Here is a 17,357-nt window from a genome sequence, read left to right on the forward strand (position 1 = left end):
CTCTAAAAGGACCTGTCTTAGAAACCAAATATTACAGAAAAAGCCACAACCAACTAGTCCAGTTCATCTAATGAAGGAAAAGAATAGAACAAGTATATATAATTGTGATTTCCTCTCAGCTTCTGACAAATTTTCATTTACAGATTTTCCTATGTATTTTATGGTTCAAATATAGACATAACAGATCTTACAAGTATTTCTAGTAGTTTACTTAATTTTCTGTGGAAATTAATTCTGTCTCTAGGGTTTGGACTTGGCTTTCAGTGATGCAATTTGATGGTCACTTTCTCTTTTAGTGAAAGAGGCAGAAAAATGTCTCTCCCTGTCATGCTCCTTTATACCACTGATGATTTCTATGGAATTCCTAGTGACCTCTTTCCAAGCTGAAAAGTTTAGGCCTATTTCATTGTTCACCACCAAGAAACTGTCATTAAAGACCTTTGGCCAACTTTGCTGATCACTAATTTATACAGCTGCTTCGTGGGCTTTTCTGGTTGGTTCTCTATTCCTTTCCTAATAATTGGAACATTTGATTTGAAGTTTGAATGCTACCAAGACCTGAGCTGCTTTCACACAGTCATTTGTCATGATTCCAAACACTGTGTTTGTCAGCATAATGTTCATTATTTTATACAAGAAAATAGTTCTCTTCCTCCCCACACCTGTAACTGTACATTTACACTGAATACCATCTGCCATTGACAAGTTCATTTAGTCCTTCTGAAATATTTTACAGGTGTCTCTCAACTCTAGTACATTGAGAGACCTTGTTTATTCTGATTTAATTTGAGTTATTTGAGTTAAAAATAAGATAAATTATTCGAGTTAAAATAAATTATTTGAGTTAAAAATAAGATAAATTTCTGTGTGAACTTTAAAACAATGGAGTTTGAAGTGGACAGTGTAGTCAATAGGGAAGATAAGAACCAACTGAAAAAGGAGTCTGTAGTAGTCATAAGCCACTGAAAGTAGTGCAAAAGATTATATTGGGAACTGAGACGACACCGCTTATCCCTTTTGTTTGATTCACTTTATGCTCCAAATAATTATGCACTGCAGTCAACAAAATATTTAACTGGTGCTCTGTATCCTGGGAATGACTTGTTAGATTTTAATCTGAATATTGACAAGAGCTTAGTGACAGCACTGCAATGAACTCATGTTTTGTCTCAGTAAGATCAAAAACCTTCCATAATCAAGAAGCAAAAAGTATCTCTAGCATGAGAACCATTCTGAAAAACAAAGAAAAAAAATCAAAAAAGGTAATAATTTGCTGAAGGCTATATTCTGCATATTGTTCAAATTCTCCCTGGAGTTCCATCGGAACTTTTTTGGGGTGAAATATTGCCCCATGGTAATACATCCTATGAATATAATGCCGTGGTTACAAGTATTGGAAGAGGTCTCTGGATCATTCAATTTAACCTATCATTTTGCAATACCGAATTGTTTTATTTTTCTACTTTTAGCCCCTGTGAATAATCTTTGTAACCCAGCGCATTTTTGAGCAGGATAATGATAGTTCTAAAATAATTTACTATATGATGAACTAGTTTATTCCCTGTTGTTTGTTTATGAAGAATAAAGCATCTAAGGAAGTAATTAAACAGATGTTTATTGACATGAGTTTTACCACTTTGGAGGAATGTGAATAATGAGGTTTAACTCAGAAGGGTATTCACTAATAGCAGTAGAAAGTTCCAAATCTAGATCAATAGGGACCTAGAAGCTTTAGGAGCAAGTGTTTCATTGTGCTTACATCATCTTCATTTATTTAGTGAAAACACTTTTGTGCTAAAGGGACAGCATCACCTTACTGCCTTGAAAAAATGATGGAAAACAACCATAACTAACATCAAGAAGTCATTTCTTCCCAGGCAGCACGGGGAGAATTACCTGTCACCTATGACTCATCATCTGCTGTATCTTTTCCAACAGATCCGCTTTGTTACTGACTAATTGGAAGAACAATAGTGGGCATGCAAAATATTCTGAGCAAGATAATGAAAACCCTGGATTCCTATTGTTCTATTAAAGATGTAGCAATTCATCACTTAGCATCATTAGTGGCTGATAACTGGAACTGTGTCTATAATATCCATTCAACATTTTATTGTGCTTCAGTCAACATAAAGCATAGGTTAACTGTAATAGCTGTCTGTATTAAAATTTAGACACTGCCTGTTGAAACCGGATAGTAATTTGGTGATTATTCATATTTTTAAACATTCTGCATTGCACTAATTTATTATGCAAAATTAAATTAGAGTGCATGGAGCATATGGATTTTTTCCATTTTTTATACTTATTTGTGGCAGTGATGAATGGCAGATAATTTATAACACTGAAGTTTAATAATTAAAATTACTTTTATTATTCTGTTTACTAGTTTCTTCTTTCTGCAGTCTCTTGTAATTTTGCCACATGATTAGCAACAAATTTTGCACAGCAGCACCTTCTAATAGAACACAGCATGGACAATTTTCCATGCAGATTCAATCTCCCTCTATATTCCACTAATCCCTTGATTGTTCCTGGGGAAAATAATCAGATCCCTGTTGTGTTCCTGATGCAATGAGCATTTGTAAAGATAATAACAAGATTCAGTGCATCAAAGAACTCAGAAAATGCATCTGTTCTTTGGCCTAAGTGAAAAGGGCCACACAAGGAGTCTGGTCAATTATTCTCTGAAGATTAATTAATACAGCTTCATTTGTGGACTGTTTCTACTTGTAGTGGAAATATGGTGGTGTGGTGGGTTAATCTTGCCTGGCTAACAGGTGCCCAGCAAGCTGCTCTCTCACACTCCATCCTCAGCATAAGATGGGGATAAAATAAGATGAAAAATCTTGTGGGTTGAGATAAGGATGGAGAGATCACTCAGCAATTGCCATCATAACCAAAACATCTTGACTTGGGGAAGATCAGTTTAATTCAGTGTCTATTACTAACAAATTAAGATAGAGAGAAAAGAAAACAAAACTAAATATACATCTCCTTTTTCCAGGCTCAACTTCAATCTTGACTCTTCTACCTCCTTCACTGCAAGTGGTGCAGGGGGAGAGGGAAGGGAGGTTTTGCTCAGTTCATGTTAATCTCTGTTGCTCCTTTCTCCCTGCTCCAGTGTGGTTCCTTCCCACAGGCTGCAGTTCTTTGAATGCTCCAGCATGGGTAGGGTGAGGTCCTTCAGGAATGGATTGCTCCAGCAGGGGTTCTCCACGGGCTGCAGTTCCTGCCAGAAACTCTGCTCCACCATGGATTCTCCAAGGATTGCATCTTTCTTCAGGCTACAATCACCTGTTCCAGCATGGAGCCCTCAATGGGGTGAGGTGTGGGTATCTCTTCTACTGTGGTCCTCTGTGGACTGTACAGGGGATAACCTGCTTTTCCATGGTCTGCTGCATGGGCTGCAGGAGAATCTCTGCTCCCACTCCTTCCTGCATGACCTTGGTATCCCCAATTGTTCCTTAGAGTTGTTATGCAAAAATAATAATGACACCTCTGGTGTTACTGACCAGCTCAGCCTTGAGCAAGTGGAGCATCTCTTGGAGCCATCTGTAACTGGATCTGTTCAGTTTGGGGGCAGCTCCTGGCCTCTTCTCTGAGAAGCCATCCCTGCAGCCCTCTGCTGCCAAAATCTTGCCATGTAAACCCAGGTGTCAAACTAGCCAGCTAGCCAGAGACACCTCAGTTGAAAAGAAACAAATATCTTTTCACAGAATGCTTACTTGACCTTCACTGGGCCCCAGCTGACCTTTCAGCAGATACAGCTGATGTAAGTGCCAATTAAAGACTTGGAGCAATGAGCTCTAATGAAATCTAGATGATCAATTCAAGTTTGTTGTTATCTATAGCTGTCATCATAGAAAAGAAGCACTTGACTAGGGATCTCCCATCTGGTTTTACTGCTGAATCAAATTCAATTATTGGAATTTATCTGTTCATCTGGGTACATTTACCAGAATTCCCTGCTTCCCATGGGCAGGTGGGTGTTCAGCCACCCCCAGGAGAGCAGGGCCCCATCACACCTAGCAGTGACTTGGGAACACAAACGCCATCGCTGCAAACGTCCTCCCCTTCCTCCTGCTTCCCCTGCCTGATATACCGAGCATGATGTCACCTGGTCTGGAATGTCCCTTTGGTCAGTTTGGGTCACCTGTCCAGGCTGTGCCTCCTCCCAACCTTCCAAGCTCCCCCAGCCTCCCCATCAGCCTGGCAGTACAAAAATCAGAAAAAGCCTTGGCTCTGTGCAAGTCCTCAGCAAAAACAAAAACATCTCCACATCATCATCACTTTATTTAGCACAGATCCAAAACACAGCCCCACGCAAGTCACTGGGAAGAAAATTGTGCCGAAACCAGCACAATGTAGTAACACCACAAACCAGAAAGCCCCTGACACCTTATCTTATTTCATTTTGTTCACCAAAAAGAAAGCATTCTGACAATAGCCCTCTTTATTATCTGCCCAAAGAATAAAAAGAGAAACATCCCTAAGGAAATACTCTGTCTGCCATGAATGACTTCAGTCTGAATGTTTAACTTTGGCCATCTAAAAAGTTTATTAATTAGAAACAAAAATATATTTTATATTTTCTCTTAAAAATTAACAGCTTCCTTTTTCTCTTTTAAGTGATGAAAATGGTACAAATGTACAAAAGATTGATGTAATACAGATTTACATGATTCTGCTAAAGATATTTTACATGTATGTGCTTGTTAAATTAAAAGTAAATTGCACAATGTTGAAATATAGGATTTTCTTTTACAGTATAATTAAACTCAGATATCAAATATTTGTAAGAAGTATATTAGAAACACAGTAGAAATTGAAATGTGTAGCATGCCCTATAAAGTATCTTACCAAAATGTGCTTTGCAAACTATCAGTATTTTAAGTAACTGCAAATAAAATTGTCATTTTTTCATCTGAAAAATTAACTATTGTCCTGACAATGGTAAAATAATTTGAAATTCCAACTGAACATACAGTAAAGGCAAATTACAAATAACTTTATATTTTCTAAAGAAAGGTGAAATGATAATATATTTCTATTCTCTGTTAAGGGGTTTTTGTGTGTCAAGATGCTAAATCACAATGACTAAAAAAACTGAAAGGAAATTTAAAAAAATGTTTTAGTGCTTCTTTAAGTACACAAGTAATGCATGACCATTAATTTAAAATATAAATTTAGGTTTTTTTTCAGTACATTTGCATCTCACATGGAGAAAGGTGCTTAAAAACTGAAATTTAAAATGTCTTTTTACATATCCTCAGGAACACCTTCCTTGATTTGGAATGATCTATGATGGTATGTCAGCTTCATTTCAATACTGTGAGAAAAAGCAGCATGTGAAATGTACATTGGAGAAACATTGTTAAGTCAGCATTATGGTTTTCTTACAAATTGCTGCTCAGTAATAGCAGTACTACCCCTTAGAAGGCTCTTTGTGAACAACTTTTTGTAATATTGAATTTTCATGAAAACTCTGACATTAGCAAGTGAAAGAAAGGTGACACTGCATTCTCTCTCTTGCATAAACTACAATATCAATTATCTCTACTTTGCTTAGTTGTGGATTCTCTGAGAGCGTACATCACATTGTTTTGTTCACAAAACTTATTTCCTAATTCTCCTTGTCTCAACATTCATGCTTTTTGTATATTAGAATAACACCAGTAAAAAGAAGGACGTCATGGCGCTCTTCAAAAGCAATGTACTGAATTTAAAATCTTTGTGATAGTTATAATAAAACACATATATGGTATTGCTTTAAGACTTTCAAATGCACATTAAAATGGAAAACCATCACACAGTTTAAAGAGCTACTTCTGTTTCAATTTGGTATGGTGAACTCAACTAATGCTGTTATAATGAATCAGTAGCAAGGTGGGCTGAAACATAAATTGCATACAGAAAATATTGAAGACAATGAAACGGAAATTCTGTTTCCAAAAATTATGACTGTGCATAGTACTGGAGAAAATGGAAGCCCTGAGTAAAAATCTTAGATTAAAATATAGCCATACGTCTTCCAGAGACATGGCTCAATAGCATACTGAGAGTTTTACACACTATATGTCACAGCAGTCTCTCATTCCACATTTTCCTCAATAAAGTTCACCACGGAAAACAAACTGCTTAACACCTCTTCAACAATTGTTTCTCTTGTTCAAAGAAGCAGAGATTAAAACTGGCACAGTTTTAATCACAGTTCTCTCATAGGTGTGTGTCTAGTTGTCTGCTCTTGAAAATAAAAAACACAAGAATATATTGTGGATTTAACCCACATACACAGATAAGTATTTCATAGCTTTTGACTGTCATTCAGGAAACAGCATCCTGTGGTTATATACCACATGTGTTAATGCTGATGTTTTACTCTTAAAACATTGATATGGATTAAGAATATAAATCCATTAGGAAGTGGGAAATGGGGTGTACAACTATTTTATACTATTTTGACAAGATTTAAAAAAAAAAGTATTTTATTATACAACTATATGAATTAGGGTACAAAATAAACCAGTATTCATAAATAATACAGATCTGGATGATATATGGTAGTGATAACACAGAGAGCTCTGAGATGGCTTAAAATACCTTTCTCATATTAGTTACCATAAGGCCACATGCAGAAAACATTTCCTTGTGTGAGAGATAAGCAATTTTCTGTTGAAATATACTATATTTTGACATCAGATAGTCCCAGAACACCCATAAGGAAAAGGAATGTTGTTTCGTCCCTCTAAAAAAAAAAAAAAAAGCCATAGGGAGAGAAAAAAGAGAGAACACAAATGTAAATTATGGTATCTTAGCAGAGGAAAATGGAAATTATACAACAGCAGTTTTCCATCAGTGCAAAACCAGAATTCTATTTCTGTTCATGCTATTCCTTTGGGTTTAATTTTTAAAATCTTTGTTGAAATTTTAAACATTGCATTGAGATAGGTTTTTTTTTTTTTCACATATGCAGCACTGAAGAATTCCTAAAATGTATAGTACAACATTGGGAAGTAAAAGCAGAGGAAGGTAAGTACAAGAATTGCTTGAGGAAATAATGACACACAATATGAACATTTTAGCTCTGCAGTAGCCTGAAGATCAGCTATAGAGTACAGGAGGAATTGCTGTACGTGTGACAATGAGGCAGGCAGCCATTCATTAGATGTGGGACTTATTCAATCTTCACTCCAAAGAGGCTTCTTCTTGAGACCCTACATATGGCTGGTTTTTAGGTAAAGTTGTTGAACTTGCATGTGATATGATATATGAGCTTTTAACTCATAAACCTCTCGTTTGGTAGCATGAGGAAAATATGTCTAGCTGAGAAAGTAGACATTGTTGAGAAGCAACAATCACTATCGAAGAGGAAACAAACGTAGGGAGGTTGTTGTTTCCTGATGGCTGGTGTGTGTCCAGTGTTTTTGTAAAATGGCATTTTTGCTATTGCCTAACTTGTCCATGAGGTTCTGTGATAATTTATAATGTCATATATTTAAGGAAAGAATGTTAACAAATACCAATAAATTATCTTTGCTCATTGACTTCCCAAATTAAGTAAAGGGTTTAAGTGCCACATTGTTTAAGTGCCACAATACCTCCAGAGCAAGAATCCAGCCCCAACTGGACCACCCAGTTTGAGTGTATTAGGTGTCTAGGATCCTTTTGCAATAAACAGTTAGAAAATCAACAATGTGTATATGACAAATATGAAGAACTAAAAGGACACAGTACAAGAATAAATATAATTTTAATTTCTATCAGGAGTTTTGCTTTATTATTGTAGACTGTATATTAAGGTATCACTGCTCATTTAATTTTCAGAATCTGAGGGGTTTGTTGCTGTAGTTGTGGTTTCTTTTCTGAACATAGTATTTAATTGTGCAGTGATTATTCTTGAAAGACTGAGAGAGACAAGCAGCCCACAAAGTGAGAAATTTAAATTCTTAAACATTTTTTGCCTGAGTTTACAGTTTTTGTACTCTCCTAAAAGGTGGTAAACATTTTAGCCAAGGCAGATTTGCCTTTGTTGTGCAAATAAGATAGCTAAAATAAGATCACACACTTTTCTAATACTTAAAAAAAAAATCAGAGAAGACAGGTAGTGGCTGTGTTTACACTGAAAATATTATTACCTTCTTTTCTACTGAAAACAAGCCATTGTGAACTCAAGAATAAAAGAGGCATGAGGCCAGTCTGAGAACAAATATCTAGGCAGGCATTCAGGGCATTGACTAGAGAAGTCTTTTACTTTCTTTTTTATCCAAGGACAGTATAATAAACAGGTATTGTATTGCACAAGTCATGTTTCCAAATCCTGTGATTTTGCTTGTACCAAGTATCTGCTGATTTAGAAACATAAGAAAAGCTGAAGACAACGATCACATAACTGAATAGGTCATCAGTTTCTTAGGTACATAAGTCTTTAGGCAGTCACATAGTGATTTAGAGACAATTTAGAAGACTGTGCTGTATATATTAAGCAAATAATTTCCCAGACAGGAGTAGATATTTTGTATTGCCTACTTCAGCTATAAAACTGAGCAGCTATATTCATATCACCACCCCTGTCCCTCTCCACCACAAATAAAAATTCAATGGTGCCAGATGATACCATCTACTTCTGAAAACTTCAGAGGAGACTCGTAATATTTTGCACATACTCAGATACCTAGCTGAAATCAGGTGAAAAGTGCAGCCACTGTATAACATCAGAACAGTGCTAATTCCTACCCCTCCTGCCTTCCCAAGGAAAGCAGTTTTGTGTAATCATGTTCAGTGTAAGCCTGCCTATTAGTTCTCCCCTAGGGACATTTTAGACTGCTAGTTTAAGAGAAAGGGAAGATGCAGAGATAGAACATCCTACAGGAAAACAACAAAGCATGTTCCCTGGGAATTAAATCCTTTGTTTGGTTTTCCAGGCACTAGGACATGTTCTGCTTGCCTCACACAGTGGCAAGAAGATGCAACCAGGCATTAAGAAGATTATGCATGTTTTCCAACCACTCAAAGTCTGTATTTCCAAACCAACCAACCCATGACTGGCTAAACATCCAGCAGAATTTCAAAATCGTTAAAGGAAAAAACAAAAGAATTAGAAATATCAAAGTGAGTTTTATTGTGGTAGATATATAATTTTAAGCTCAAGTCAGTTTTGCGATGATAGGGAAAAAGAAATGCACTGTTCTCTTACTGCAGGCAAAAAGCCAAAAGAAGTGTATCTATCTGCTGTTTACAGACGTATTTAACAATTTAATGGTAGTGACAAATATTAGATTTGCACATCTAATATTGATTGTGCCCATAGCACAATCACAAAATATTCATAAGATGCAGCTTTGCACAATGACTCACCTGCAGATCTCAGTCTCGAGTCTGCAAGAAGATATTTTACTCATACCCCCCCCCCCCGCCAGAGAATTTGCCAAAAGTCTGACTCAGATACAGTGCTAAAGGAAGGACATGCCAGAGTAATGCCACATCACACTTCTGAGAGTGTATGTTGTACTGTGCTTCATAGGCCATTCTTGTGGAGGTTCAAAATTAATCTGTATGCCTCTTCAAATTTTGGGTGACACTGAACCAGAGGAGTTTACTGTTACCTCTTCTTGATATCTTCTGACTTCTGTAAATTTCTGTGCTGTGCCTACCACAAAACCTTGACCCCTCTACTTAGATTTATCAAAACTGTTTATTTGCAAGTGCGAGTTAGGACCCTGGTCTAAATAATTCCAATACAATAATGATACTTAAGGTTATTTAAAATGTTGGGTGCTGACTTGTTTCTTTTAGGATTAGCACAAAACCATCCTACAACAACATGCAAATGGAGTTTGAGTAGCTTGCAGGAAGATATTCAGAGGATCTCACCTTTGAACAAAATGAAGGGAAATTTTGCTGTTCAGAGCCCCTCCTCTCCCATTCCCCCACAACAGAGGAAGTGTTACCAGAAAGGACAGAAGAGACAGAGCCTAGGAAATAGACAGATGGGTATCAGCCTGACATAAGGCCTGGAATATGCAAGTATTGTTCAGGCAGTCCCAGGGGATTTGCAGTGGCACATTTTTTGACATTGAGGAAGTTACAGTGAGCTCAGTGACTTATTTAAAATCTTCATTGCATACATCCCTCTGCTATGCTGTATTCATATTGTAATTTGATCCAGATCACACCCTTTGGTAAGACAAAAGAAAACACAAAAACAAAAAAACGTGGAACAGGGATGAGAGGATTTTGCTCACACTGAATATGTACCCTTGCTATGTGGTACAAGTTTATGAGCAGATGTTTGTATGAGGAGAAGCAAATCAAGAAGATCAAAATAATTACAACATGGCTGAGAGGCTGAATTTAAGTCTCTTTCATATAATAAAAGATCATTGGCTGTCAGAGAAAAATGAAAGCTTATACAAAACAGATGAATATATGAGCAAGACAAATAACATATGGGAATTTTGAATCAGGATAGATAAATCTTTCAGAATTTATTCCCTGGTCAAACCATAAACAAATGCTTTGCAGTTTGTTGTAAGTTTTAAGAATAATAGAAAAGGGTTTTTTGAGGTTCAGATTGGAAAAATGCAGCAAACTTGCAGCTCAAGGGATGTGCAATATCCATTGGTTTCAAACCTGGGAGAATAGTTGGAAATATTAATGCATCTTTCCAAGTTCTGATTCCAAATCCAAAAATTCTTTTCAATGAAAAAACATTTAGAGATGCTTCAATTTTTTTTCATGAAAATATTTCTGTATTTAACTCCAAGTGTAGTTAGATTCTGATTGCATTAACAAAGACAAAATCCAAAGCCCCATTGAAGTCAGTGGAAATAAGGTATTATTGGTTATGAGGCTCATGCTATAAAATACTGCTAAAAAATTTGTGCTGTCTGCATATGTCAAGATATCATGAGGTTTGTTGTGTTTCCTCCTTCTTTTTCTTACTGTGCATAGTGCAGCAAAACCTGTATGTCCCTATCAGGTGACATTCCATATTAAAGACCAGGTCATGCCATCAATTTTTAAACACAACTACCCACTGAGATCAATGCAGAGTGCTACTTAAAGCTTGACAGTAAGGTGTGACCCTATAATACCAAGAAATGCCTCTTTACTTGTCTAAAAGCCTGGTTTGAGTCACAACGGCAGTCTATCAGCATTAAATACTGCATTTGTAGCATTCCAGTGCTATATCCTACTGTGTTTTCAAATGTGATCCCTGCTTATGCTTTTCAGCTATCTAAACTTCATTCTAGTTCATACTATTAATAACAATAGTAAAAAACACAAGTGCAGCAGCACCACAATTTGAGAATTGGGTAAAGAACTACTGAGGGTGCACATCCAGACCAAAAATTTCGTAATGCACATAGAGATCCTTGTGCTCTACAAGGTCTTACTGGTCTCTCCAGGACCTCCAAAGTGGAGGATAGGAGAGTCAGAATGGTTTGAGTTGGAAGGGACCTTAAAGATCAATATTTTCCAACACCTCTGCCATGAGCAGGGATGCCATTCATCAGATCAGAGTTGTCAGGGCTCCATCCAGCCTGGCCTTGAGCACTTCCAGGAATGGGGCATCCACAACTTCCTGGGCAATTTGTTCCAGTGCCTCACCACTCCCTCAATAAAGAAATTTTTCCTGTTATCTAATCTCACCCTGCCCAGTATGTGGTTGGCCTTGTGGGCTGCAAGCACACAGACTTGTGTCCTGTCCTTTAATCAAAGGTACAGACCCTTATCCTAAAAGATTTGTGTACATCTTTAGCCACACAGCAAATAGTGTAGCAAGGGCAAAGAAGGGTGTTCAGAATTCAGAGCATGATGCAAATTGATAAGGTCTTTGAAGGGCTGAAGTCTTCCATTTATTTCCAAATTTTTACTCTCCCCTTTGCAGCTGTCATGCACCCTGCAAAAACACTGATAGTTTATTAATGGGAATAGTCTCCCTCATATTCCAGCATAAGTGATTTCAGGTGAGGTAAAAATAGGTAAAATGTTATAGCTGCAACTGTAGCTAGATCATTACAGATAAGCTAGGCAAATTTATCATGCCAGTAATTCTATTCATCCTCTGCATTTTACAAACTCATTTTGCTTTCAGCAAGCCAGTCAAAAGCACCAACCATCTAAAATTCATTTCACCCCTCTGCTTTGTCCTTATGTATTTATTTCCACACATACACCTTACTGTATACAGGTAAAAACGATTTTGATTAATTTTCCTGGCACAGTCATGTCGTTGCCTTTCCATGAAAGAACAGAAGAAAAACATTTGCTAGGTATATTGCTTTAACATGGAGGGAAAGAGCAAGGGAATATACTCCAGGTAGACATTGAAAACTAAAACCTCCCATAGTTTAGAAGTCCCTTACAACTGTGACATTTTCAAAAAGGATTTTAAACCAGCTTTTCCAAGGGGCTTAAAGATTGCATTAAGTACAAGATGTGATTTTCAAAAGGGCAAAAACAGATGACATGTAACTTCCAAGTTTCTTTCAAAGTAAGGCTGAATTATTAAATGCTAAAGTCACCTCTAAAATGTGATTTAAGCTGTTAAATCAGGTAATGGCTTTTGAAAAATTTAACTGCCATTAATAGCAGGATAGGGCTCCACATAAAAGAGGTGATTTTTTGGACACCATTTCATGAATTTCAGTGCTTTTTGACATAGGAAGTCTTGGTCAGGCAACAATATTTTTCAGGGAATTAATAATAGTTTTAGAATATTCTTCTAGCAAAATTCAGCCTTGTGATCTTCTCCTACCAAAGAGCAAGTGAAATTTCACAGAGTTTAAGAACTCCCTTACTTTCACTGAGTGTAAAATCTTATGCTGTGAAACACAGGATCAGGAATTTGGGGTCTGCATAATTATTTTAACTAAGCAGGATTTAAATGTGTTTGTTTCGATCAGAGAGAAGTTTGACAGTCAGAATAAGAGCTAAATTCCTCTTGTAGCTAACCTTCAAACTCATTTTACTGTTGCTTTTTAAAGCCTGAAGTACAGTTTTTGGTAGAAAATAATGACTTCTCTATCAGATCTAAAATATTTTTGTTCCAAGAAGCACAAAATCAATGCCAAATCCCCTTCCTCCTGCGTTACACGGCAGCAAAGAACCTCTTTCCCATTGTAAAAAGCATTATAGGCAGTGACATGAAAATATGATATCTGTTCCAAGTACCTTAAGCAACTTTCATTAAGCCAAGTTCAAACTGCTTCTTTTGTCTATTGCCTTTGACCTCTGGTGATTATGATCCATCATAGTAAAAATATTTACAATACAGAAATGGCCAGAGGTTTTTTGTGTATAAAAGACTGTAAAATTTATGCCTTGGATGATGGTATTTCTGAAGCAAGCTAGTTCACAGTAAAACAAAAATAATTATTGTCACAGCCAGTGCTCAGATCTGGCCTGATTTCCCTGAATACAAAAATACATGTTCTTACAATGTATCCCAAATGTTTCTATCTTTAATGTGACATAAATTGAGCCATAGACACAGGAATAGTTGTAGAATTCATTCAGCTTCTGCTGCATGTTTTTGATGTTCCATTTATAAGCCTGAAAATGACAAACATACCAACAGAAGGATATAAATAATGCCGTGGTACAAGTTTGTGGAAGATATTAGGCCTGCCAGCTTTCCACAAAACACTTTCCACAAAACACTTTACATTTTAGTCGGTAGCAGAACTCCAGTTTGTAAAACATAAAAGAGATTGTATCGCCTCTGTTGCCTGTGACACTACTAAATACTTCCATCAGCTACTGTTAATGCATTGAAAGTTACTTAAATTACATATCAAGGTCGGCGCTCCCCAGTAGCACCTAGCACAAAACGACTTCACATAGTTTGGCTTTTAAAGCTGCACGTGTTGCAGGACCCAGACACCCATAATTTACTGTGACATGGAATTAGATGAGGTGCAATCTGACACCATGCAATTACCAACTTGTGATACAGCACTCTGGATTCAGAGGCCACACAATATGCAACAAGGGAACTATCTGCAGATTTGAGCCTAAAGCTGATCATTTGCATACTAAAGGCACTTCAAAGGAAGACCAAAACATTCTTTTGTTGTATTGTTATTTGAGATATTGGACATCATTCATCTATTTGTAAGTGTATTCATCTGTGGTGTTGTCACTGAAAGTGTCAAAATTCTCAGCTGAATTCTGTTTTGACAATAATTCCATATTGAACTTTTCCTTTATTCCCCTGGCAGAAGAAATGATTTGCAATGGCAGCTACAGTTAAAAGTTTGTAAGTGTAAACATACGAATGTTTAGAGAAAAGGAAACTCTGGGGACTCTCCTTTCCACTTTTAAAGACAGTTACTGTGGAAAAGACAGACATCTGAAACATCTGAAGTGATAAACAGTCCAAAAGTGGTTGAACCAGTGTAGGACAACAGAGGCACCAAGCGTGTGCATTAGTAGGAAAGGTTAACCTCTTAGCAGGCTGTCCACAGTCAGGGTTATGCTGAATAAACACTGACAGCTAAATTTTGTGTAAAATAATAATTTCTTTTAATTAATACACCAGGGTAGGCATTTGGATCACTCTGTGTCTGCTTGGTTTAGCTACGATCTTTAATGCCATTATTCCAGTTAGAGGGAATTTTTTTTTTTAAATTATGGTGATGGTAATAGATGGCTCAGAAAAAATGAAAAACATTTAATGATTAACAGAATTCCAGTTTTCAGCACAATCAGGTAACTTTGATTACCCTCTCTTATCTTGCTTAGAACAGGGATATGATAGCAAAGAAAAAAACAGACCTTCACTTGCTGAGGACAGCAGGTATTTTGAAGGCTGAAATTTCTTTCTTTTATAAAATCACAGCCTTGAATTCCTGCCTTGTTAAAGTGCCAAGGAAAGACTACACTTTTCTGGAAATGAAAAGTAGGACACTGATGTTCTTGGTTTTCTCTGAATTTTGTGAAGGAGAATCTTACAAAGATGATAGCAGGCCTCTTTTTCCTTCATTGCTTTTTATTACAATATGAATTAAATAATTATCCCAGCTTCTGGCCCATATAATAATGTCACCTGCTATGTTTAATCTCTGTGGCTGCAATGTTCTTGGAAAACATCTGAAATCTGCACAGCAGTTGGAGAATTTGAGTACACTAAAGAAATTATAACTGTACATTTAAACTTGGTGCCATTGTACAAAATGTTTCAAGTGCTATCACAGACAAAAGAAAAGTGTATTCAGAAAGATTCACTTAGTGTGAATCAGATCTGATGGGAACAAGTCTTCCCCAAATGCCTTTAGCTATCAACTCTATCACATAATCCATCTTTAGAACTAATGAGAAACTAAAGTTAGCAGGATAGACAACATTTTTCATCTGACAACATCATAGTCTGCAGCTGAAAGATTGTACAGTGTTGGCTATCATGAACACCACAACCAGCAATGGGTGAAAGAATCTCAAGTCAGTAGAAATACTTATAATGTGCAAAATTCTAGCATTAACATGTTCTTTTGAGGAGTCAGATATTTCACAGGGTTCAGAAGAGCATTTGCACACACACACACACAAACCCCTTTTAAACTACTGTCTGCTCATTTGAGTAATTGCTCAAAGGTGACTAAAGGATCTTATCATTGCTCTTTGGGACCAGCTTTCATGAAAAACCTACTGAGTATTTCAATAACATTAACATGTACAGTGTATTAAAAGCCTTGAATATGAGCTTACTTCAATTGCCCAGAGGTTTTTAGTGTTACACATGCTGCATAGCTAGACATTCCCCTCTCCTTCTTGCTTCTTCTTATCTTTACTCCCTTTTCCTGCCATATGCCACTAATGTAACCAGAGGCCATTAGGGCAACTCACTCCCAGGCTCAGATATTGGAAAGTATAGTAAATGATCAAAGCTCAGGTCAGTGGGAGCACCTGGTTGGCTTTGATCACCCTCATTAGTTATGACAAGCAGGAATCCCTCTTGTCCTCTCAGAAAAGTGTTCACACTGGTGGTGTATTTATTTTGATCTCATACTGAGAATAAAAGTAGACTTGTGATTAAAAACTGGAGCATTCTAGTGGAAAGCAAAGTTACCTCAAAGTGATGGGGATGGATTGCATGTACCTCAAAAATGAAAAATATAGTATGATGTTTTTAGTCCACAATGTCCTTCTCAAAAACACCTGCCCAGAACAAATATGTCTAGCTGTCTGCAAGAAGGATAAAATGCAAGATCTTTAAAAAGAAAGAAAATAGATAGCTCACACTCTGTTTTTCAATCCTGTTGTCCTGTAAGCTCACAGTTCTTTTTGTAGCTAGAAACATCTTCTACCATCCTTTTAAATTTCCCTTTTAAGAAATGTAAAATAAAATTATGCTCCATTAAAGAAGGGTTTTCCAAAAGGTAAATTTCTCCTGAGCTTTCATTTGTGATATGATGGCTCATTCCCTGCAGAGTGAGTATTTAGTTTTCTTCCAAACACATTTTGGAATTCTGATTATTCTGTGTATTTTCCATGTGAGTGTCTACATTAGTTTAGATCCCAAACTATTTTGCTTTAATATAGTTTTGTATCAATTATTTTCACTGGTTAATTGTTACCACATGAGGAAAGTGGAATCATTGAGCACCTTTACTTCTTTTAATTTTAACTTACACTTTCTTGTTCTGTCTAAAAAAAATTTGGGAGAAGTTTCATAGTTTTTGATGTTTCACATGCTCATTTGTCTTTTCTTTCTCTGATTGTAATTTATTTTCCTCTCTCTAACACCTTACATTCCAAATTCAATTGTATGCAATCACATGAAAATAACAAATGGAAATCAGGAATAGTAGATAATAAAAGGAAAAACCACAACAAGCCTAGGTGGTAAATTACCCATGAACAGTAAAAAAAATTGACTGTTCTGGTTGAGTGATTTTCTATCAGGTGGCTGAAATTCTGTGGAATACTTGCATGATTTAGGGAACCCTCTAAATAGATGTTCTGAATTAGCTTTTACAAGAATCTTCCTCCCCATTACTCTCTTCCTCCTCCCTTCTCTCTCTGCATTTTCGCACACACATACACACATACAAATGAAAATGCACACACATATATATGTGTCTATGCATATATATATAAATGTAATTTCAGAAAAAAGTTAATCTCCTGACTTTGACATTTCCAAAGGAGCTACTCTTGGCAGCATATTGTCTTTGTATTCCAATATAGAGTGTTTCACATTTCAGTTGGGGGCTGTTCACCAATGTGTTAGTTTCATGAAGAGCTCGTCACATCCATGAACAATGATTCACTGCACTTCCTGTCAGCAACAGTCATAAATGCCCACACAACTCTTGGCCAGCTCTGAAAGCCAATTTGGGGTTTAGACT

Source organism: Zonotrichia leucophrys, chromosome 3 (assembly GCF_028769735.1).
Source record: "Zonotrichia leucophrys gambelii isolate GWCS_2022_RI chromosome 3, RI_Zleu_2.0, whole genome shotgun sequence".
In the NCBI taxonomy this organism is placed as follows: Eukaryota; Metazoa; Chordata; class Aves; order Passeriformes; family Passerellidae; genus Zonotrichia; species Zonotrichia leucophrys.